This window comes from Dromaius novaehollandiae, chromosome 20 (assembly GCF_036370855.1).
Source record: "Dromaius novaehollandiae isolate bDroNov1 chromosome 20, bDroNov1.hap1, whole genome shotgun sequence".
Lineage (NCBI taxonomy): Eukaryota > Metazoa > Chordata > Aves > Casuariiformes > Dromaiidae > Dromaius > Dromaius novaehollandiae.
The window spans coordinates 10,563,946-10,588,688 of NC_088117.1; the positions used below are offsets into that span (position 1 = coordinate 10,563,946).

The following is a 24,743-nucleotide window of genomic DNA, read 5'->3' on the forward strand; positions in this document are numbered from 1 at the left end:
GTCTTGGTGTCTGTCTGTTTTGAAGGACATCTAGAGAAATACTAGTGACTGCTGTGTCACTTCTGCCATAAGCCCAGCTGGTTAATTGCTGACTGTTGTTGCACCAGCTGCAAGCTAAACCCAATGGAGGGCTGCACAGCCCGATTCCCAGGCAGCTGGGGCAGTCAGCAGGCCCTTTGCAAACAAAACTTTGGTGCAAATATGACCTGAACGTAGGACCAAAGTATCAGATCCTAAAAGACCTGTGCAAGTCTGTGACTCTGACCCTCCACCTGTGCTCAGGGCCACCACAGGGCTGGCAGCACCCAGGACCTGGTGGGCGATGGGCATGGGGGGATTTCATCTCACGGGGCCGTGTCTGAGCTGTGGCCGTGCTAGGGGGGCACAGAAGGGGCTTCTTTAGCCAGTTGACTTGGTGGGCAGGGGAATGAATAGCGCTTCTGTTCAACGCAAAGGGTTTGAGTTTTGGCTTGAGGAGGAAGGTGCACAGGAGCAGCAGGAGAGGCCCTGGCTTGCAAAACAAATAAACCACTGTGGCATGTGAGCACGAGAGATCTGTTATTCTACAGGGTCCAGGGATGATTTACCACCTGATGTCAAACTCCCCTGCCTCTTGGAAGGGATGTTAACAAATGGAAGCTGAGATGAAAAGGGGGAAAAGGCTGTTTTCCTGAAGCTGCTTTATTTTTTAACTCCTTTCGAGCCAGGGCGTTTAGCCCCAGTGTGTTAGAGGTGGCAGAGTTTCTCCTGCTTTGCCACCAGGGCAAGGGAGGCCACAGGTTGCACCAGAGGCTGTGTGGCTCTGCTGAGGGACGGTACCAGCCTTGGGCCACCTTGTATCCACCCTGATGTCTCCAGCTCACCTTCCTCCCCTCGGCTGGCCCCAGGCACCTGCCGCCTTTGGCTGTAGAGGTACATTGTCCCCAGGAGACACTGGGACAGAAAAATTGTGGTGATGGGTGTCTCAAGTCCCATCAGCCCTGTCAAAAGCCACCTTTATGTTGCAGTTGACCATGGCAGGCTTGCAGCAATGCAACCAAGGAGGTGGTTAAAGAGAAGGCAAAAGAGAGGGAAACAGTGGCAAGGAGAAAGGAGACTGAGAGGGAAGGGGCTGGCTGAAGCTGTGTCAAAGCCTGTGGGGAGGATGAGTTTATCTGGTCCCTTTTGCTGGCTCAGTCTGGTTTGGCCATCCCTCCTGGCAGATGAGGTCTCATGGACATGTCCCAGGGTGCCCACCCGCTGCCGATGTCTGGTCTAATCCTGAGACCCTCCAAGGTTGAAATAACCCAGGCCTGATTTTCTTCAGCAGCTCCATCTAATCCTGACAATAACTGCGGCCACCCTTTCCTTGTTTACATGACATCATTGCAGCACAGTCCATAGTGGATAGAGTGGGCCTGTTTGTTTGGACTAGTTTAATCTTTCCATTTTCAAATTTGCTGATTTTTATAAACAGTTTTAAGTAAGCAGCTGAGTTGGATGCTCTGTTTCCTTGGACTATGGCCCTTGCCTAACAGTGCTATGTGAAAACTGGGCAATTCTGTAACTGTAAGCAATTAATTTCTGAGATTCCTGGGAACAAAGTGTAAGGAAAAGGACAAGTATTTGATACACTTTGATACTTAGGAGCCAGGATTTATCCCCTGGTAGCAGTGGAAAACACTGGCTGTGCCAGAGGCTTTCCTAGGAGGTTCACTGTGTGTGGCAGAAACATCATCTCAGCCCTTGAATGGGAGTAAAGCGAGTGCTGTTAGTGAGTGGCACCTGGGGCAAACCCGTCTCTGATCTTTCCTTGCCTGGGTTAATCCCTCTCTTCCCTTGGACAGAGAAGGGGGTCGTGCATGCCCTGTTGCCTGACCCAGAGTGCACCAGCAGCTCTGAGGGAGGGCAGGGATGGAGGGAAGGGGTGACACACCCCCTCTGCCCCTACAAATCTGCTCTGCCTGGCTCACATGCACGCAGGATTGAGATGCTGTCGGTGCTGAGCGGTCCCTGGGGCCAGGGAGCTTCCTGCTGCTCCTGGAGCCAGCAGGTCGCCAGCAAGGCGGTGCAGGGCCAGGTGGGGAGACTGCCTCTGCAACCCGAGTCCCCTTGAACCAGTTACAGGCTTGTTGGTGGCACCACAACAGCCTTTCAGGGTGTCTCGTATGCATCGCATCAGCTGTCACCTTTTGGGAACCTGGGCGGCAGGGCGAGGAGTGTGAGGGGAGCCAGCAGCAATGCTCAAGCTCTCTTTGCTGACAAAGGTGAGCTGTGCTCTGGGGAGAAAAAGCAGATTTGGAAAGTGTGTGTGTGTGGAACAGCAAGAAAACCCTCACAGCTTTGAAATGCCCTTTTTTGACCTTAGTTTCCCCGCTGACCCCGATGTCTGCTTGCTGGCCAGGGAGAGGAAAAGGCCGGGCAGAGAGGAGCGTGCTGGTGCAGGGCTCACCGCTGAAGAGTGCTCGCAGGAATCGAATCGCAGGGCTGGCTTGAGCAGTTCCAGATGTTGCGGGATGAGGTCACCCCGGGACTCGGCCCTCTGCCGCCGCGGTGCCTCCCCCGTCCATGGGCTTGCCGGCAGCTTCGGGGCTGGCGAGTGGGAAAGCGCCGTCCTTGCAGCCTGCGGGTGCCAAGGCAGAGCAGGGCTCGGCTGCCAGGCTCGGAGCACCTTTCCCCCAGCCCGACGTGCCGCGTGCGAGTGCAGTTTGCACAGCAGGTCCTGAAGCACCAAAGGATCTTGAGAGAAAAGGGCGCTGCCGGAGCTGGCAGGCTGTCTGCTCTGTCCAGACACACGGGTTAGATGTTCCCGGGCGGAGGTCCAGGAGGCTGCAGCCGTGAGACACGTAGCGACCGCCCGGCACTGTCAGGAGAGCGCCTGGGAGGCGGTGGGGGTGGGAGCTTGTCCCAGGGCAGCTGCCTGCACACCTGAGAGGGGGACGGAGCATCCCTGGCCCCAAGTGGGAGGAAGAGGCCGTGAAACCCGGGGGCAGCCCCATGGCTCTGCTCCACCTGAAGGAGAAGGGAGGGTGGCAGCCGGGGTCCTGCGATACGGATGCGGCTGGGAACTGTCCCATGGCTGGCAGGATCAGGCTCTGTCCTCACGCTTGCAGCGTGTGTCCTAGGAGGAGCCTGCTCCGTTCATCCGACTGCTCTCCCTGGTGTTTGGGTAGGGTCTGCCAGCGCGTTACATCTCTGTTTTGTGGTTGGAGCCCTGCAGCCCTGCTGAGAGCGAAGGACCCTGCTGCTTCCCGGCTCGGGAGCTGAGGTCCCCCCTAAGCGCACGGCTGCTGCCCCGTGCAGAGCAGCGCCAGGGACCGGATCGGGATCCACGGGCTGTGCTTACCTGCCTGCAGGATTCTGCAGCCAGAGCCGAGAGGAAAACACTAGATGGCAGGTCGAGGCTGTCTCTGAGCACCTGGCTGCCAGCCCGCTGGCTTGCGCTGCCGCCCGGGCCGCTCCCTGTGTCCTTGGGGCCCCAAAAAAGTGTCTGTAGGCACCAAGGAGCTGCTGAAGGCTGGCTGGGACCTGTGTGCTCAGAGCAAAGCAGTGGGGGATTGCTGATGTCTCACAGGGTCGTGCTGGCCCTGCAGGCTTGCTCTCCCTGTGATGGGGCAGGAGCAGGATCCTTCTGGCTTTACCCAGCAGCTAATTTCCATGAAATGTGTTGGGAATTCTCCCCCTTGGGGCTCTGCCACATGTGGTGGAAGCTGGCAAGGAGGTGCGAGAGGAGGACTGACAGCAATGCAGGCAACATAACGGCCTAAACATTGCATAAGGCACCAATGCCGTGCAAACCAGGACAAAATGGGGTTTCTGTACCAAAGGGCTTGTGGCTGAGGCTCTGCTGCATTAGCCCCTGCCCTGTGCTGGTGTGGAAGGACGGAGGCAGACTGCACCTGCCGTATAGGCGCGCAGTTTCAGCAGATTTCTCAGTCCTTAGTTGCTATAAAAGGATGACTTTTGAGGAATTGTTTTCTTTTTATTAAAATTGTGCAAGCTGGAATTCCAGATTTATTGCTATCCAGGGATCCAGGAGGCACATGAGGGGCTGATTAGAGACAAGCCAAGAATTTTTTTCTAAGGACAGTCCCACAGGACAAGAGGTAAGGATATCCTCTAACATGACACGGCTTGCATTTTAATTCCAGCAAGTCCCACTTGTGCTGCGCAGGTTCAGAGATGCTTCATCTGTTCAAGTCAAGTGACGTGGCATGTTCAAAGGCCAGCGCACTGAGCCTTAAATTATCTGCTCTGTGCAATGAAACTCATTAGTAATGATGGCAAGAGGGGCTGGCCTGAGCTTGAAGAGATTCATCTTACATGAGCCCCTGGGGACTGTGAGATGCAGGCTGACTGTAGGGAGTTGCTCATTTTTATGTGCTTGTAGTGTGTTATTTAGCCACTCGGTGTCTCTGCGGGCTGCCTGGAGCTGGGGGAGCTGTGGTAAACTGGGGAGCAAAGCTGGGAAGCAAGTGAGGCGGAGGTCTGGGCTTTGCATGTGTGTTTGCCAGCAAATATGCTAAGCTGACAGTGAACTGCTGTTCCCCATCATGCTTTGATTTGCAAAGCAAAAATTGCTAAAACAAAGGAGCTGGGGGATGCTTATTCTAGATTTCACACCAAAGGAAGGGAGAAGCTTTGTAAGTTCAGTTCTTTGTAAAGCCTGTCCAATGCAGGGATGGTCAGCTCAGAGTTTATTACCTGCTCTTGGGATTTTGACTTTAAAGAGAAGCCAATGGCTGGGACACAGTTTTCTCAAGGCCAGTTTTGCAGCTTGGAGATGTTTCACATCAGCCGTGGCTGAACTCCTGAACTCCTACATGCTCTGCAGAGCCACAGCCCGGCCCAGACTGGCCCTGGCTCCAGCAAAAAGCTTCCCATCTGGGGCCTGTGAGAAAGGAGTTTGGCTCCCCTGTGCTGGTTTTGCCCTTATGGAGCCTCCATGACTTCTGGAGCTGGCTAGTTCAAAGTGGGCGCTTGGAGAGCTTTTTTCCTCCCTTTTTTGCACAAACTGTTCAGGTGCTCAGGCCTCCAGTGGGGACCTGGCTTGCGTGGGACTGGCAGGGCTGTCTTTGGGACTCCCTCCTGTTTGGAGAAGGCTGGTGTGATGCCGATGGATTAACTCGGGGCTCTTGCTGACCATCGGGGAGCTGAGGTGGCCGGTGCTGTGCCTCAGCAGAAGGGAATGTTCTTCTTGAGAAATTTTAAAGGCAGTCTGCAGTGCTTGGTCCAGATCTCATGAGTCACCCGGCCGGAGCACATGTTGGCTCCTGCTCAGCCAGTTTTCCTGAGCGCCAACAGCAACAGCATTGTGTAGCCTAGCAATCGGGAGCAACCCTACAATAATAAACCAGAGGCAGCAGCTCTCATAACCCTATACAGCAAACCCACAATAACTAATTACTTTTGATGAGGATTTTCCAGCAGGCAGTTGGCAGGGGCTGCAATTGTGGGGAAGCGATATATCGGAGGAGCTGGGAACTGTTGGTCCTGGGGGAATTGGTTCCAGGTGTTGTGTTGCAAGAATAAAGTGTTTTTTTTTTTGTCTAGAGGGACTGATCCTGGTGACAGTTACTCTGTGCCCTGTTTAATCTGTGTGATTCTTCATGGTAAAGTCAACATTTGCTGTTTGCAAGTCCCTGCCTTGTAGCTGCCTTGTGTCGTGTGGGGCTGGGTTTCCAGGCTCGTGCTGCTCATGTTGAGGGTGCTGGGGGCTCTTTCCCTGCATCCCCTTCCTCACCTTTGCCTTCTTGGTCCCTTTTATCCTCACCCAGCGCCTGCCTCGGCAGGCACGTCAGCAACTGTACTGTCAAACAGAGGAATAAAGTGTTCAGGTCTGCCCTCTGAACTGGAAGAAACGGAGGACTGCACAGCAGATGTGGTGTGCTGAGAACTTAATCTGATGAGTACAAGTCCAAACTCTCCGGCACTGTGAGTGACTTCTGTAAACCTTGTTCCGTTTTGTTGGCATAGTGTAATTAAACAAAGCCTGGCCGTGGAGCTGTGCTCGGCTCCTCGTATGCTTTAACGCCTTCCTTGAAGAGGAATGCATCCCTTTGCCACGGCCTAGAAAAGGGACAGGAACTATGACCTGGCAGGGAATGTTTTTTTTCTGAAACACTTTCTCTGCTGTTGGAAAATGTTGATCCTTGGAAAGGGGAACTTTTCATGGCAGCAAAGCAGTGTTGATAACCCTTTTATCTGGAAGGGGATTTTCAGGTCCCAGATGGGATTTCTGGGATAAACCCTAGAGAAAGAGGGAGGGTTGTAGAGGAGGAGTGTGGAGTTAGGGTTGCAGGAGAGCAGCAGGTCAGGGGCTCACACCATGGTCTCCTGTCTGCAGGGGAGGAACCACTTTTTGCAACACTTCAGGGGATCTGGAAGTGGCTGCTCTTGCTGACAAAGTCTGCAAGGTCTTTGGCTTCCCAGGGAGGAAGGGGGAAATATTGCAGCTCTCAAATGTTCCTGTAATGAGAAATAGTCTGACTATTGCTGGTTAAGCCTCTGTGGACTGGGCTAGCATCAGTCCTTTGGAGAGGTGCAGTGTGGGAAAACAGAAACAGTCTCAGAGTGTCTGATTCAGTGATGAAAAGAAGCAACATTAAATGTTCTGAAATTAGCTATGAATTAACTGGCCCAGCTATGGTCATTTATGATGTCTTTCAGGTTTAAAAAATGGTCCTCATTTCTGAGGATTTAGAGTCCCCACCTGCCTTTAATGGGACTATTCTCCTTATAGCTATTGCTGTAGGTAAAGACTTAAAGTCAAACCATAATTACTCCGGGAAAGAAACATTGTTTTCATGTCATGTTCCATTAAATATTTCACAGCATGAGCCAAAGAATTAATGGCCTTATTATCTGGCTTTCAAAATGTATCATACCAAAGAGGCAAAGGCAACTCTGGAGAACGTGGCAGGCTCTGGAGATGCCCTTGCACTGGGTGGGATAGCTGCAGGGCTGTTGAGGTGGTTGTTGTTTCCCCTTGAGCCAGAGAACCTGGCAGCCTTCAATTCGTTTGGAAGTACATCAAATCCCCCAAGGAGGAGAAACAGTTTCCATCCCTCCCCCGTGGCTTCAGGGCTTGTTGTGCAGAGGATCCAGTGCCATTCCTCTCCTGGACACCTGCAGACGTGCTCAGGCATGTGCGAGAGGCCCTGGCTGCTGGACTACTTGTGGCTCAAGAGCTGCATGTTCCACCTTTCTCTCAACCTGCAGGCCCAGAGAGGCAGGTTTGCTCAGTTTAGTTGAAGTTAGAGCAGTTCTAGCAGGCTCTAGATGATGCCCAGCTGCTTGCAGTTCAGCTTGGTTATTTAGGGAAGATGTGGCATGGGAATGCCCTTTTCTCTGTATACTCTTATGCAAGATGGTCCTGTAGGGATAACTCAAAGTTCAGCTAGTGGCAGAGATGCTGATCTCATGTGCACCTTCCCAGGCACTACAGAACTGAGCAAATTATTTTTAAGGACTATCTGTTACGTAGCGGTTACCCAGTAGTGATGAATTTGATGTCTCAGGGCATTGGCACGTCTTCTGCACATATTTTCCACTGGTAGCTTCCCCAGAAGTCTGGAAGAACTGCTTTGAGGCAGAAACAAGGGGTGGAAGACCTTTTTCATGAACACTAAATCGCAGAGTGCAAATGCAGGGGAAATCACTCATAGCTCTCATGGGCCTCTGTCCATGCTGCCTCATTTGTCAGTCTTTAATTAGTTTAAGGACAAATTTGCCAATATTTCCATCCTCTCATTTTATGGGGTCAGTGGGACAGACGGAGAGCCTTCCAACTGTACCTTTTTCTTTTCCTTTTGCTCTAGAAGTGGGAATCTCTTCTGCATAATGCTGGCAAAAAGTCTGGCTTTGTAGAGCATCTTGTGGAGGAGGCTGGGCATATGCCTTGTCTCCTCTGTTTCCTGCTTTGTGGCTTATTTTTCCTTGCAAATTGAAACTGAAAAGCACTTGGTGATCCAGACCGGTGCTGGACTGCTTGGCTCCACCAGCTCTGTCCCACCAACACTGCCAGGGTGCCACGTATCTGCTGTTGAGGCTGAGGAGGAGAAATAAACGGAAGGAAACCACCAGGCAGCTTGTCAGCATTGCATTAGAGCCAAGCATGGCTGCTGCAGCAAAAACTTGCAGCTGAAGTGAGATGTCAGGGATGAAGTGTATCTGCTGCTCCCTGGCACAGGCTCAGCCTGGCACGGGAAAGCTCACGGCAGCATCCTAGACAAGACCTCATACGGCCCTTGCAAAGTCTGGAAAGGCAGGAGAAACAAGGCTGGTTGGCTTGTTTTCCTTTCTCTCCTCTTTTGCTTCTGTGTCATGAGCTGGCAGAGATCAGTGGCATTTTAATCAAATTTGGTGTGTAGTATTAGAAAAAGAAAACACAGAAGCGCAGGAGGCTGGGGTCTCCTGGGACAGCTGGGCAGAGAATTAGAGCACAGACAATCAGAAAGTGCAGTCTGGATCTGACAGAGGGCAATGACATCTGGACCAAGCCCTTTTCGAAAAATGTATTAGCTGAGACCAGCTCCATTCCCTTGGGAGCTGCCTGTGGAACATGCTGGTTCTGTTGTTACCTTGAAGCAATTTTTTCTTTCATTTCTCATTTAATATGTGACATCGCCATCAGTAAATTCCTCCCCCTTCCCCCTTGCCACATTGTTCTGGGCAAGGTAAAGATCAGCCAATGCTTTCAGAGAGCAAGTGCAAGACAAGTCCCTCTAAAAGCCAGGTGAGGCTGAGCTCCTCCACTGAGGCCTCTCCTGAAGATGATACCGGTCTTGACACTTGGGAGAAACAACCTCCACTTGTGATGGTCTCGGGAGCCTGGCATAGGTGGTCCTGCTCCTGCTAAGGGACCACAATGGAAAGATCAAAAAATTTTTCTCCCTGGATAAAAGAAAATGTGCCTGGAACTGGTGAAACGCCTTGTGAGGCTGAGGCAAGACCCAGGATCTTGTGCATATGGACAGGGGAGGCTGAAAGATGTGCTCATTAGCTATCTATTGCTAGTCTCGTCTGGGTTGCAGTGGAAATGCAGAAGTTTCTGCCATACATTGTCCTGGATAATGGTCTTGAAGGATTGTTTTCTCCTGGTGGTGGCCTTTAAAATCATGGCTCTTGCCTTGCAAGGAGAAATCAGGGTCTAGACCCAGCTTGCCCAACCACCTGTGTTGCTCATGGACTTTTCCATAAGGAAGTGAGGGAAATATAAAGAGCTGTGGGAAGCTGTGATTGTATTTCTCTTGGTTGTGCTGTCATGTTTTACCATATTTCTTTAAATCCAGTTCAGTCACAGGGACAAATGCCACAATGGTTGCACAAGAAAGCTAAAGCAGGAATGGGTTTCACAGTGGGGCCAGTTCCTAGTGGAAGTGGTTGTTGCCAGCTTGTGATGGAAAGAGCTGGGGGGAGGAGGAGGAGGAGGAAATGCTGGGGGATGAGTAGGAAAGGAAGATTGCAGGAACTGTTCCTCATTTTTTTTTTGTGTCGCATAGGGCTGGATTTGGAAAGGTGAGACTGCAGCACAGTTCTAGTGCAGTGTCTGAATAGCCCACTCTGGGAATGAGGCAGCAGGACAGCAGTGCCACTCTGCCCCTAGGGTGCCTGGAGGGTCCCAGGCCAGGAAAAGGATGACATTTGTAGATGTGACACATGGCATCTGGCAGCCCTGGGGACAAGGCAGGCTCTGTCCCTGTGGCACAATGCAGACCTGCCTCTGGGGAGCCTGGGGCTCTGGGAGCTGCTCTAGTTACAGGCAGGAGTCTACCCAAATGGCTCAGGTTAAAGCCCTCTCCACAAAATTTTCTTGTATGAGCAGTCAGTAGTGCAGCCTGTCTCTCTCTTTAAGCTGGATGCCTTGCTTAAAAACAAAACTGCTGAAGACCATGTGATGTGGTGGGAGCAGTGCTGTGAGTGCTGGGGTGGGCTCTTCAGTTCCTGTGTGCACACTCTTGGGAGTGTGGTGTGCTCATCTCGGTCACAAATCTTCCCCTATTGCTGCTGGTCTGGCAAAACCCACCCTCTGGCTGTGCTTACAGCTGGGCATTGCTGAGAGAGGAAGCTTGGAAAGGGACTAAGAAGGATTTATGAGGCCCCTGCAAAAACTGGACACTTGTCTTAGCCTGGAAAAGCAAATCTGTCCCACTCAGGGTGACTCAGTGTGACCAAATCATGGCCAAGGCACTACATGCAATGCAGGCTTGAAATGCTGATCCTGTTGCTCACGAGCAGTTACAATTCCAGAGCTTATACCACAGAGCTGTGTGCGAGAGGGATGGGGAGAGGCTTTGGGGCAGGTAGACACAGCTAAAACACTTAGGGCTGATGTGGCTGTGCAGTTATCCCTGAGACCTGAGCACACATCTGGACCAGCCTCCGAGACTCATGTGTGTCCATCTCCTCCTGGTCCACACTGCTCCCAATGACCTGGTGGTACAGCCCTTCTTCCTATGCAACTTTGCTCCTTTCCAGCTAAATGAACCTGCAGCACCCGGGTGAGCATTGCTGCTGCAGCAGTGTAGGCAGGGGGCTGTGCAGAGTTACCAGCCTGGAGCAGAGCCGGCTTTCCTACCCTGACTTAGTGAAATAAATGCTCTCCAGCCAGATGCTTTGTTTTCAGTGAAAATGCATTTTGGGATGACATCCTTGCCAAAGTGTTGCTGAAGGGCTCTATTAATAACCTGCCATCAGGGGCTCCAGTTCCCAGGAGGGAGAGGTTGTTTTTGTCATCTTAGCACAGTGCTTTTCTAAAAAGGTTTTGACCTGTTGTAGAGCTCTTTCCTAGAAAGCACCCTCAGCACAGGCCATGAAACTCACTCACAGGTCAAGGGACTTGTTCCCATGCCAGGCAGGGTTGCCAGGGGTGGTTATTTGTGAAGCACGTGAAGGCAGCTCCCTGCCACGCTGTCTGGCCTGGAAGCCCTGGGATGACTCAGTGGTGGAGGAGGTGCCTTTCCCTGCCCAAGGAAAGCCCTGGTCCACTGAGCACCTTCCCCATGGTGGCTGCAATATTGCCAGTCTGAGATGCCCATGGTTGGTTGAGACATGCTGGGCACCACATGGTGGGTATGGGACAGTGGGAAGGATGGATGTGATGCTGGGAAACTGAGCTGGCCAGGGGTGTAAGGAACGGGATATTTGCAGGGTATGAAGTGCCAAAGCTTCACCATTTTATTCCTTCACCATTTGTTCCTATATGTGTGAGTGTCATTACTTCTGAGATGAAACCTCCAGTATAGAGTGGATGTATTTTCCCCAAACCCTGATTTCAACAAAAAATGCATTTCCTGAACTCAAAGCTGCTTTGGGAATGTTTTTTGAGCAGCTCTGTTGTATTGTCTTGTCTGGGGGGGGTGGGGACGCCATGAATGACATAGCCCACAAAGCTCAGTTCCAGAGTTTCCTAACTCAGAATGGAGGGGAGCTTGCATCCGGGGCTCAGGTTGAGGGCTGTGTCTGCCAGCAATTCAAACAGCCCGAGTTGACCAGCACAAGCCCAGGTATCAGTTTAGATCTGCTTTGCACTTCTCCCTGTGCAAGGCTGGAGCACACCGTGCTCACCAATAACCCGTGAGGCTGGTGGCAGAATTTGCTGGTCCTTGGGGCTCCCACAGACATCCTCAGGATGTGAAATGACAGCATGCGCTGGTGGACTGATGTCGCTAAAAGGTCTCCTTATTTCTGGGAGAGGGAGACCTGCAAGCTCCAGCATTGCAGCCAGGTGCATGTCTGCTGTGGTCCCTGCAGAGCATCCAAGGGAGCAGAAAGCAGCGGAGGATTGGCTGCTCTGACCTCGATCCAGCATCACGTTGCTAGCATCTGCCCTGCCACCAGACAGGGAAAATGGGGATATTCCGTTGCATCGGTGGTCCCGTGCTGTCTCCTTGCCGGGTGCCTTGGGAGCTGCTGTATGTTTCTCTGCACTGGGAAAATGAAGTCTGTTGACTCTGTCTTGGTTTACCTGGCCTCGTGTCCCGGAAAGTTTCCTTCTGGCCGGTCTGTCGCTTTGGAACTGCTTCCAAATGTGTCAGGCAGCCCAGGAGAGTGCGAAACAAAAAAATAAATCTTAATAAAGTTGCTATGACTTCTTACTTTTTTTAGGCTCTGCTGTAAAGCTCTTGCAGACCAAATGCTATTTTCCATTTTTGGATGGACGTAGCAGCTGTAAGGCTTTTAATAGCACCTTCCTCTTCTAAATGCCAGTCTAAAAGGCTCATTTTTATATGCTTTGGTCTGTTTTGATTTCATTACCTATTTCAGTTTCAACAGCGCTATTGCTGAATAAAATTAAGCTAATTTGAAGACAAAGGGGCACTCTGCTGCTCATTTGCTTTCTGCTTCAGCCTGATGACATTAATATCGTTTGCATGATCTTTTCATTAAGGGACTAGGCTTAAAGGCACTTCACAGATGAAAAACCTCTCTGCACATTTGTAGGGTGCTTACTACATAGGGCCCTAATCCAGCAACTCTAATTACGTTAGAGTGGACTTAACTAAGGACAGTGGGACTTCTTGGAGTGACATAAAGTTATGCATGAGCACAGAGGCTGCCAGGGTAGGAACTGTCTCCTCCTAGATCAGATTTAAAAGGAAGAGCCTTGCATGTCAGCAGGCAGGGTGAACCTACTTAGTTACCCAAAAAAACTAATACTTTTTTTTTTTTTCAAATTGGTTTTATTTCTAATTCAGCTTCTGCAGGTACTGTTTTTTGTCTCTACAATTTTTTTTTTTTTTTTTTTTTTTTGCCCCCCATGTAATGGGAACACTCTCTCCCTTCCATTTATTCCATGAAGCAGGCTAAAAAGCCAAGCAAAGACAGACGAAGTCTGGCTTACCAGTATTCGCTGGCCCACCTTGCCACTTTAGGACCCACAAGATGCTATTCCCACTGTTGTACTGGGGCAGAGGAAAATGGAATATCTGGAATTCATTTTGGATTTCTCTGGGTGGGGAAAAAATATAAAGATAATGCCCTCTTGTGGCTCATTAAAGCAAAATATTTGGCTGCACAGAGGTGGCTGAGTTTTCTCACCTTTTGGTGAGTGATAGGAAAGATAGAGTGGACCCCTGCCCACCCCCCCAGTTTTATCAGCTGCAAATGCAAGGTGACGCTCATCTTTGTGCATGCGAGGGGAGCACCCAGCACCGTCCCCAGCGGCGTTGGGAGAAGGTGGGCTGGCTGGAGAGGCGTTTCTGAAAGTCCCATGAGCGGCTGCGTGGGCTGCAGAGCAGCAGGCGCACGGGGCAGGATGAGGACGGCAGAGTTCCCTTGTAATGCAGCATCCCAGCTCCTGGCCTTGGCAGGCTGTTCCCCAGCTGAAAAGAGTGGGTTTTTTAAGAAATATTTAAGTCAGCTTTGCAGATCTGGAAACTATCCAGAAATGCACGGTGCTTGGGTCTATCACTCAAAGCTATTTGCACTGTGCAAACAGTATTTTCTCTTGAGGCAAGACAGCCTGAGGGCACCAAGGGATGGAGAACCCCACAGCCTGTCCCAGAACAGTCCATCCACAACGTGCATCCAAAGGGCAGCGGATTTTGTGGGACTATTTCTTCTAAATAAATCAAGTGATTTGGAGGTTTTCATCAAAGCCCAATTCTCATCTGGTTTCAAACTGCTCTGAAACGTATAGTTGTTGCCTGTCAGTGGTGCAAGGCACCCAAAGACACATCCAAGTACATGTTTAAAATATTTTTTAAAGCATGACCATTAACATGTAATAATAATAAAAACTCTCTATATTTTAAAGCTCATATGCCTCTCCCCACACCGCCTTCCAGGAAGGACCTCCATCAGCATCTGCTTCTGATTACACGTCATTGGGTTCCAGCCCAAAATAACTTCAAAGATTTATTGACTTCCATGATTTCTGGCTAAATCGCAAGGAGCAGTGGAGTGAATGGCGTTGTGAGGCACTCTCTGCTTTGACACTGCTGTCCCAGTGGGATGAAATGGTGCCCGGTGCTCCTTAACCCATGGATTACCAGGATACAGAGCCTATCATTTCCCATTTGGATCTTAACCTAAAACTATTTGCACCATATTAGGAATTTAGGAACAGTACAATTGCTGAGCAGATTGGAGATCAAACCAACAGTCCGCATTGCCTGATATCCTACCCTAGCAGTGACCTCCCGTTCCCTCTGAAGAGTTTCCGTCCGCTAGGCGTTAGCATCCTAAAATGGGTGGACTGTACTTATTCATGCATTTTTTTTCAGTCCTTGCTATTGTAAGTAGATATTCTCTCCCTCCAAACTAAAACCAAACGTCTGCTCAAGCCCCAGGATTATGTGGTGGCTGTGAGTGCTGCAGTCTCCAGGACCAGCATCACTGCTGAGCTAGTTCTTCACTGGTTTTTGTCCTCCATGAGGAATTTCAACAGAAACACAAAGTCTTCTGTCAAAATATAACTTTAGAATTTTTGTGAAGATATTTTCAATTTAAGGCGTTTTCCTTTATAAAGTTTCCAAACACCTAGGAAGCAAAGATTTTAACTTTAAAGCATAACATTTTTAGTATTCAGGTTTTATGCAAAATTCCAAGCTTATCTGTTAAGAAAAGCATGAACTGAGAGGACAAAGTTCTTTTTTTGCCACATGTGTCCTTCTGCTGGGATGAGCCTTAATAGCCCTGGCCCCTCTCCAGCACCTGGTAGGGAAGAGGAAGAACGCACGACTAGCTCATGCCTTAAGGAGCCCCTGGAAATGTCCGGCCAAGCAGTGGATGTCAGGGGAAGAAATGAGCAGAAGGAAACAGGAGAGGAGAACAAGAAATGAGGGATTTTGGCACAGGAGGTGTCATGGCCTGTGAGACCGTAAGCGTATTCCCAATATTCTCTGCTCATTTTTCTTTTGCACTTTTTCCTTTTTAAATGTCCAGTGAAAGCAGAGAAATGGCTGTAAAAAGAGGAGCAGCTGGCTCTTTTCTTTGGCCCCAGGCCTGGAGAGCATCTCTCCCTCTGATGGTGATGGTGCTGATTTGATGAGTTGGGCTAGGTGCTGTAGTCCTGCTTTCTGGATTTATTCTATATCGAATCACTTTGGAAAGAGGGATGGCAGGGAGCTGGAGGCTAGCATATGAGCAGCCTCGTTTGATGGCTAGTGGCGATGACAGCTCAGATGCTGGTGACGAGGAGAAGGGTAGAGGTTGCAGGAGGGAATCTGCAACCTCCTGGGGGCTTTCTGGTGGAACTTCTCTGCTTGCATCCAGGCTCTGTTCAGTACGTGCAGCCCATTAAAGCGATTACCTCCAGGGCCCTGTGCCACGTTGCCTTTGCAGCGGGCGTTGGGCTCACTGCAGAAAACAGAACCGAGATTCTTCAGCTCTTCTCCACGACCGAAAGACGGCTGCATCCCCAGGTGCCCAGCGGCCGCTGCTGGCTGGCACGCTTCGGGGAGCCGCAGCAGACAGCCCTGCTCCCTGCCGCTGGCCGAGCCGGGCGCGGGGGGAGCGGAGGGGAGCCCACGTCCAGCGGTGTCCCCCGCCGCGTCACTTCTCCCAGCTGCTCTGCTTGAGCTCGAGCGAGGTGCATGCAAAAAGGGACGGTCTTTTGCTGCTTGGCTTGGCTCAGGGCAAAGCAGCCCAGAGAAGACAGAGCATTTTTTGCTGGGTTTGCTTTCCATTGCCTCAGCTCTGGCTGCACTGGAGCTGTGCACATCCAATTCCCACCGGGAGAATAACACCAAGTGAGCAAGCAGAAGGACACATCGGTTAACATCCAACATGCAGAGACAGGTTTGCATCAGGCCTCTCTCTGCTGGGAGAGCTACCACGTGTTGCACAAGCGGGAGCTTTGCTAGGTCTCTTCTTTCTTCTAACCGGAGCCCTGTGAGTGCGGGGTGAAGCAGGATGCTATTGCTTCCTGCCTGCCTGCCACGAGGGGACGGGAGTGTTTGCCATTCGCTGCTGTTCTGAGACAAAAAGGAGACGGAAAAGGCTCAGTCCTCGTGTCTCTTTTGTGGCCTGGATAATATGAGTCATGCTGAGCGCCTGGGGCATCCGAAGCTGCCTCTCGCTGCTCTCCCCTTCCCCCAGCGCTGCGGCCGAGTCCTTGCCCAGCTGACGTGGCAAGGGAGCGCTTCGGGTTGAGAGGAGGAATACAGAGGAGCATGTGGGAGAGGACCGAAGGACAACGTCCGACAGGAAACGGGAGAGGAGAACAAGCCCCTGAACCCTGAACGGCTCCGGCTGCGGAGAGAGGAGCTGGCTCGTTGCACGGGGCTCCAGCAGGAGCGTTCCCAAGCCTCCAGATCAGCAGTGGGACAGAGGAGTAAATTCGACACATATTTTCCATCCTCAGCTATCCGCATTGCCCCTAACCTGATCCCAATTAGATACACAGAGGCAGCTGCCAAAGGACTTTTATGACTCATTGGAGAGGGAGCCTGCAGAAGAGCCGCGGATCCCAGTCCAGCTGTCTTCTCTCCGTTGTTGTTTAGGGAGGACATTTGTGCTGGTTTAGTTCACCTAGGAAAGGGCCAGCAGGCCCCTGCACACAGGGGAACCTGGTCCTCAGCCCAGCCTGGGAACGTGCTGCATATTCCTTAAAAAAGGGAGAGGCGGAGTCGAGCTGGCGGGAGCCACAGCTCGGATGCAGTTGTGGAGGAGCAGGCAGTGGCCGGTGCTCCGCGGGAGCTTTCTCCCTCATCCGCTCGGTTTTCCTCCAGGCAGCTGCTGCCCAAGCCCGCCGGGCACGGCGGCAAGCGGTGCCGATGCCCTCCAAGCGCTGGGCTGCCCTGGCCCCCGAGACGCCCCGCGATAAGACTCACAGCAGCAGGGCTGGGATAACCCGCCCACATTAGGTCTCATCCCCGTCTTTAATAACTACAGATCAACCTAAAGCCTGAAAAGGGAGTTGAAAATCCCTCCACAAATACTCGCATTTGTTATAATAACTGCCATGATCCCTGCTGTTACTGCTTAAACTGCCTGCCTGTCCCCACGTAGTGCCACATGGTTTTGGGTATCGGCTGTTCTGGGACCGGGTGCTTGGGATATTTTCCACTGGAATTGGGCAAAGCGTGGAATATGATGCGTATGTTGTGCTAGTAGCTTGGAAGCTGCCAGCATGAGGCTTTGTGAGCAAAACAAATTATTTCTGCTCCCGGTCTCATATGAGAAATCATGATGTTTATCTTAAAGGCCGTGACTTTACATCAAATCAAACACACAGCCCCCCCCCTCCCCCCCGAACAATGCAGTGAAGCAGAGGAGGCTGTCACCAGCCCTTCTTTGTTCAAAGTGCAGTTTTACAAAACTGGCCTGCAGATGTAGCAGTCGCAGAGATGTCTGTCACTGGCAGGGCTGATTTTCTGGACAATTCCCCTGGCTTTTAAATGTTTTGCTTTCAGTGTGGAACAGGCCACATTTTCCCTAGATACCTTGAAAATTTTCATGAAGCTGAATCCTCCTTTTACTACCCATCTCTAGAATTAAGTATCTGTAACACATCTTTCACTTGGCTTCGTAAGAGTCTGAAGCCCTGCCACTCACTTAGCTCATATTTTCCTAGCGTTTCCAAATAAGTTTTTTTAAATGAGAGCCAAGAATCTCATATATTCACATGGTTCTTAGAACTGGGACTTTAAGAAAAGTACCTGCTATCCCGAGATACTTCCTAGCAAGAGACAACGGATGCTGCCCGTGCCAATGAGGCTGCCTGTGCCACCGTGTCCCGTGAGCCCGGGCGTGATCCTGCTAGCGTCTGCATCCTCTGTGCCTCCAGAGCAGGGAGTTATATATTTCCCAAAGCCCAAGCAGCTTCCAGCTGAGCTAAACACCCTTGCACTTGGCCAAGGAGCTGCTGCGTGCGGCTCCCAGGGACTGCGGGAACGCCGTGGCGCGCTCCCGGCAGGGCCGCGCCGGAGGCTGATGCCGAAGAGGAGGCACGGCGGAGGCTGCCCGTGATGGGGAGTGCAGCACGGTGCTCGCATTAGGGAGGATGGTTGGGGCAACGACCCATCCTATCACCCCGGATCAACCCACTGGGATGAGATTACCTGTTTTCCCTGTTTCTGACGCTCTCTCCTTACCCCCTTCCCGGAGCGGGACTGCCACGTGTGGCACCAAAGCCACACATCAGCACCCAAGGCACTGGGGCCACCGCCAGCCCCATCAGCCCCACATTTTGGGGGTGAACTGGCACTGGGCCTACCTTGGGAGCCCTCTGCCTTGAGGATCAGAGCTGGCATCACTAGATGGTGCTAATGCTTGCATTTTCCAGAGCTCTCCGGCACACTGCAAGGCCTGGGCATCCTGGCTGCCCTGACAGCAAGGGACACAGGCAAGAGCCAGGGGCAGGACAGGGGAGGACAGCAGTGATGCTCGATGCTCTGGAAGGGGCTGAAGGACCAGGGCAGAGTTTGGGGGCTGTGGGGTGAGAAGTGGCCCTGCTGCCATGGGGCCCACCTCTCCTTGTGGCAAAACTCCAGCCCCAGGCGTTCTCCGGAGGAGCAGGGCTGGGAATGCCAGGTGTCATGTGAGAAGGGCAGAGGAGGAGGAGATATGGAGTCCGGCCTGCCCTGGTGGTGGGCTTTGGCCAAATCAGCTTGCATGCATGCCATGCACAGGAGGAGGGAGGGAGGGAGGGAAGAGGTTGAAATTCAGGGCCAGGTCCCGTCCATCCCGGCTGTGCCACAGCTGTCCTGCATGACCCCCTCAAGCCGCTCCATCCCCCTGTGCCTCTGATCCCAGCTGCAAATTGGCAGTGAAGCTATTAATAGCAGCAGCAAGGAGGAAAATACTTCCTTTCTGCTTTTCTCTGGGCTCTGCAGGGGGAGGACCTGTCCTCAGCATGCTGGAAGATGGGTGAGCCTTTTCCAGGTCCTGTCCCCCTGTTGGTAGTTGAGTTGGGGATTCAAATGGGAGCTTGTGGGATGGGGGCTTTTTCCTCTTGTGGGAGGATTACTTGCTTTTGAGAGTCCTGCTCCAGGAGCCTTCCTGATAAGGTACGTCCTGAGCTGTGGCTGGCTGACTCTACCCCTCTTCTATGTGCAAATGGCTCCGAGGAGATGTTCAGGGCACAAGACGAAAGGAGGAGGTTTCACCCACGCAGTTGACTCAATGCAGATAAGCTGCCACAGCCAGACATTAAACAAATGTGTCTGGGAATGTCAAGTTCTACTAACCAGGCACTCCTCAAGTCTCACGGGGCCGTGCTCAGTGGACAGAGCTGCCCCTTGTGCCTTGGAGGATACTGGTGTCTGGTATAGGGGGCTGGCTGGCCTGGCGGGTGCTGAGCAGCTGATCTTAACGGGATGAATTCCCACTGGGGGAGGAGATGGTCAGCAATGCCCTCCTGCAGCATCAGCCAAGGCCCTGAGTCATTCCCAGACAGGGTAGTCATTTCCAGCCCTGGGATGTGGCAGCCCTGGACACGGATGGAGAAAGCAGAAGGGATGTGCAGTCACACATGAAATCTTCTATAGGGAGAGAGCGTGGGAGCAATCCTTACCCTGCCCATCTTCCGAAACCTCTCAGGTATCCATAGGGATGGAGAGATTTTTGCAGAAAACATACCTAAATATTATTTTTCTTGCTGGGCTGAACAGGAGGGACATAAACATTACAAATACTTCAAGTCCTCAAACATCCCTTTTGGAAGAAAAGAGATGGCAGCACGCCCCTGGCAGAACCAAAGCAGGGCTATCGTTTGCTGAATTCTTCAGGAAAGCTCTTCTACCTCCCGTGTGCTGCCACTCTCCTCTGTGACCAAACCCTCCAGACCATCTTTGTCAACCATGGAAATGACTTATTCATGGTCAGCCCGCAGGTTCATGCAAAAGCTCGCAAGGGAAGATAGCTAGTGCCCTGTTTGTGGAAAAAACAGTTTTACAGGTTATGGCTTTGGCCAATCTTGACACTATACACAGTGCAAATACTATTTTCACCACCCTGGTGGTTCTTTCTCTTTGAAGATAAATTGAGCCTGGAGCACAGAAACTTGAGGGAGACCACATAGAGAGACCAAGGCAAACCCAGACTCAGACGCCAGCTGCCTTTCGTACCACCATCACACCAAAACTGTCTGCCTCGTGGTGATGCTGATCTCACTCAGGGTGGAGGGATACTTCCATAGCATGAACTGCAGGGAAAGAGGGATGTCCTTTATCTGCAGCTGCTGACATCACTTTGCTGCAGAAGGTTACCTCCAGTTAGGTGAGCAGGTTTGGCTGTCTGATCAGACACGTGGGAGTAATCAGCATCCTGATTTTATAGTGTGATCATATCAGATTGAGAAAATATCCCCCGACATTCTTTAATCACAAGATCATCTCTTCACACTGCGTTCAACGGTAGACAGGTTGCTGGGAGGAGGATTAAGGCTGGGTGGTGGCATTCTCCATAATAAGAATTACCTGTGATTTCAAACCTGCTGCCATGTGCCAGTACTGCTGCACCTTCTCTCTGAACCTCTTTCTCCTCCCACAGGGACTTGTCGAAGCTGGATGTCCATTGCAGTCACCCCAGACCACAACCTTCAGGAGAGAGACCCTCGTATGGTGGGAGGGGGCTGCCTACTCGGGAGAAATTGCTTCCTCATGACTGTGCAGAATAAATGAACCAAGACCACAAAACTAAATCTTCAGTGACTCCCAGCCCAGAGAACAATCTGGTGTTGATGTTGAATTGTGAACCAGATGCAGGGAGAGAGGCTGGACCAGTGGTTGTGATGTAGCTAGGGGACGGGAATTTAGATCTCTGCTGTGCTGCAGCATCCTGTGACCCTGGACGCATTCTCAAATCTGTGCCTTACATCCCCCTCTCACACCAGAACAACGGGCTGCCCTGCCTCCTTTCTGCGTTGGAAGGACACATATGTTGGTGAGATCTGCTCATGTGTGTGCCCTTTCAAAGAGTTTCCTGCAGCACGGCAGTGACCTGGGATCAGGGAAGCACAGAGGTCCTGCGGAGTGGCCTCGGAAGGGACAGCTTCTTCGCTGTGTTGCTATAAATAATAATTTATTATTTAGCAGCTCCAAGCTGCACCCAGGAGATGGAGGAGCTGGGATTGCTCCAAGACACAGATCAGCCTCCTGCTCTTGAAGCAAGTCAGGCAGAGCCGGCGGGTCATTCGTGACTGAGGGGCATGGTAATGCCAAGGTGGAGTCAGGCGAGGAGACAGATGAGTGCAAAAACACATCTGGGCTCGTGCTGGGAGGTTGCAGATCAGCTCTCGCTTTCTGCTTATCATCTTCCCTGTCCCAGCCCTGGGGTTGTGGCACATCAGGGTCTTCCCAGCTGGAGATGGCCAGGTTGTATGGGGTTGGATAGACGTATGTGGGCAGCAGCCGCGTGGCCCAGCATCACCGTCCGCTGGGTGCTCTGCCATGGGTCTCCAGATCCTCTCTGCAGCCAATTAAGTTCCTCTTCAAGCTGTCAGCAAGGACCCTTGTCTTCTCCTTTATTGCTTCTTTTATCTTTGGGCTTGAGGGAGGTTAGAAGAGTGCAAGGAACATGCAAGATACAGAAGTACTGTAGGGATGGCTGGGTGCCAGCCAAGCTTGTAATTTTGTTAATACACTAATAGAGGAGCAAATGGAAACACTTCAAGTAATATTAACACTGCACAGTCCCATTGTAGTCAGAAGTGTTTCAGCTACATCATTATTGTGTTTACTGCTGCAGCATCTTATTTGTCCTGGGTTATATCAGAACTGGGCTGGTGTTGGTAGTATTTTCAATTCTTTGGCATAGCTTTATTATTTTAATGAAAAGGCTTGTGAGGATTTATCTCAGGCATCCAAGTTATGGTACTCAAATTTTAAATAACTTACCAAGGGGTAAGTTAGAGGTCTAGGAGTCCAGGATTGTACAGAAATGCTGGGTCTGCAGATCCCAAGGACACTTTCTCTATGTGAAGACTGGGCGTGCGGGGTGTCTCATGCACTAAGATAGCAGAAGATTTGTATGACAGACCAGAAATGCAAATACTGTGCAGAGCTGAGAAATGGCTTTAGCAGAGGAGCTCTCAGATGATGTAAACCCTGCTAACACAAATAACCAGACTCCACCGGAGAAAGCCATCAGCACTGCTTTGCTTCCTGCAAGTCTTCCATTGCTCGTGCTAGCTGGGATTTCCTTTGCCATTTGCTCCCCTGTTTCTCGGGGCGGTGCAGGGGCAGCCTACGCCAGGACTGGGCGAGGAAGGAGTTGCACATTCAAAGTGGGAGGAAAACCTGGTGTGACCGAAGGCACAAGTGCTCAGGGGCTGCAAAACCTCTTGCAAAAAGCATTTCTTTTTCCCAGCCCTGCACAGGGCTTGGAAAGGAGGTACTGGGGACGAAGGCAGCACGGCCTGGGGAGAAGATGACCCGTGGTGCTGGCAGGCTGCTGCTGCGGATGGGGCTGTTAGCGCCCTGGTTACACGGCTGGGTAACGAATGGGTGCAGATGGACGACATTTGCAGACCTGGTTACCCAGCTTTTTTAAGGACGTGAATCAAACTTGCAAGCTGAGAAATGCAATGCCTTCTGCTCTCATAACCCATGTTGCTCTTTGATTGCAGCAGACTGGCTTGCACAACCACAAGCTTTTCTTCCCCGATTCCAGGCATCATCCGTATAGCCAAAGGACATATGTTTTCTTGCCACTTGGGACTGGGCCATGACTAATTTTAGTCACCTAGTCTAGAAGGACGGGTTGTTAGTGAATGATATTTTGTTAATTCACCTGCTCCCCAAAGCAGATGCACTGAATGCGGCGGAGCATGTAACTTGCTGCCCAGAGGCTGTAAGATGGAAGAAGTGCCGATGTCAGCTGTAAATAAAACCCCACTGCTTGAATTTGCCAGCGCTATGAAAGGGGAGGGGGAGATGAAAAAAATCTTTCTGCATTTCCCTCACCTGCAGATATCTTGCAGAATACTTTTTTGTTGGAAATTTAGAGAAATGAACAGTTCTTTATGGCCATCTCCTCTTTTTTTTCCTCCCCCATTTTGGGGTGTTTCATACCTTTGCCTCACGGGTTGCGCTGGGAAGGACACCAGGGCTAGGAGAAACTTTAAGGTAAACTTAAGGAAGCAGATGGGATTACTCCCATGCTTTGGGGTTAGCCAGGATGCCAGCGTGAGCTAAATACCTGGGATTTCGCACTTTCACCCAACACCAGGGCAGAAACGACGAGTGAAGCTCGATACCTCGCAGCAGGATTTGGGAGCACTGCAGCAAAGCAGCCGGAAAGCCCGGTGCTGGTGGGAAGGGCTGCTCGGGGCCGGGCCGTGGCGGCAGGGCTTGCCGGAGCAGGGCCCCTGCGTCTGCGTGCGCCGGGCCCGCCTGACCTCACGCTGCACGCCCGCGAAGCCAGGGAGCCAGCAAAAAAAAAAAAAAAAAAAAAAGCCTGAGCAATACGAGCAAACTCCAATGTGTTTTCACTTAGCTCGTCCTCCGGGGCCAAATGATGTAACTCCTGCGAAGCCCTGCAATGTGTTGGCAGGAGGAGCCTAGTGACAACTCCAACTGTAAGTTCCTGAGCTAATGAGCAGAAAAGCTGAATTAAAAAAAAAAAAAAAAGTCTTTTTCTTTGGCTTAACATTGCGATCCTCCCCAGGACTGTTTTTTGAGCAGGGAAACAGCACACTGAAGGAAAAAAATCCAGCCCCAAAAGATCCTGGCTCCCCTCCTTTGGGCCCAAATGGGGCAAAGCCAAGGGGTCCAAACCTGTCAGGAAAAGGGTTTCGAGGCAGCAGAAAGGGGTTTTGCTGAGCTCGTGGGATGCTGAAGCAGATCCCTGCTCCAGAAGCAGCTCGCTTGCCCTCCTCTTCTCCAGCCTTTACAGAGTTAACTGCAATTATTATTATTAAGGGTGGGTTTTTCTTTCTTGGTGTGTGTTACCAGCAAAGAATGTTTTACTACGGCTCTCCACACAGCCACCAGCCTCCAAATGGACCATGTTACAGTAGAGCTAAATATTGTCAGGGACCATGTGTTTCTTGTAAGATGGGCTTGAGCCACAACTGTAGGAAATTGTTTATCTCTCTCTCTCCCCTCCTCCCTCTTTGTGCCTTATCCTCCTCCGGGCCGCGTGGACAGCCGAAACGCTGGCGATGGGAACTTTTCCGGGGATGCCGGCTGATTTTTTTTTTTCTTTTTCTTTTTTTTCCTGTGACTCGTGCAAGCCTTTAGGGCATGTTTGCTCCATGCATGGGGCGCAAGGGCTCACCTTAGCTGGGTGCTGCGAGGTGCCGACCCAGCTCCTTCGCTCCTGGGACCTGAGCCAGGGTCTCTGCCTCGACGTGCCGGGCTGAGCGCAGGGTGGAGCTGGTGGCAGGTCGCTCCTCGAGCGGCGGGGACACTCACGCGGGCTAACTCTAGAGCAGTGGGCACAGCAGATGCCGGGGGAATACAGGGCTCCTCCTGCGCCTGCCTCTGTTAGAGGCTTTGGACCGGGGCTGCAACAAAAGCAAGATGCTAGTGACTCCGTGCATGTGCACGCTGCATGTTGCAATGAGCTACTGCAGCCCCCAGCCCCAAGGTGAAGATGAACCGTGTTATTTCAGTGGAAATCCTGATGTCTGGGGGGTGGGGGCAGAAATCATGGGTTTATAAAGCCAGCGGATTGATGCAAAAGTAGACTAATCTCTGTGACGATTGTCCTGTCAGTAGTGAAGCTTGTCCAGAGCAGGACAGCCCCAACTGGGCCCACGTCCCTGGGTCCGGCACGGATTCGGGCAGGACCATGCTAACTTGACACCAAGCTCCTCAGCTCCCGAAGGAGCTGGTCGGCTACAGACGTATCTGCTCTATGCCCGACGAGGG

At 51.6% G+C, this 24,743-nt stretch overlaps 1 long non-coding RNA gene across 2 annotated transcripts; it reads left to right on the plus strand.

Moving 5' to 3' along the window:
* Positions 1–5,535: 5,535 nt before the first annotated feature.
* Positions 5,536–22,652, plus strand: LOC112979869 (uncharacterized). Of its 2 annotated transcripts, XR_003258285.2 has the most exons (3): positions 5,536–5,591; positions 5,757–5,913; positions 20,419–22,652. It is a non-coding gene; the product is annotated as an uncharacterized LOC112979869 (long non-coding RNA). The 2 variants fall into 2 exon arrangements; XR_003258286.2 differs by lacking the exons at positions 5,536–5,591; positions 5,757–5,913 and adding an exon at positions 18,610–20,145.
* Positions 22,653–24,743: the final 2,091 nt, after the last annotated feature.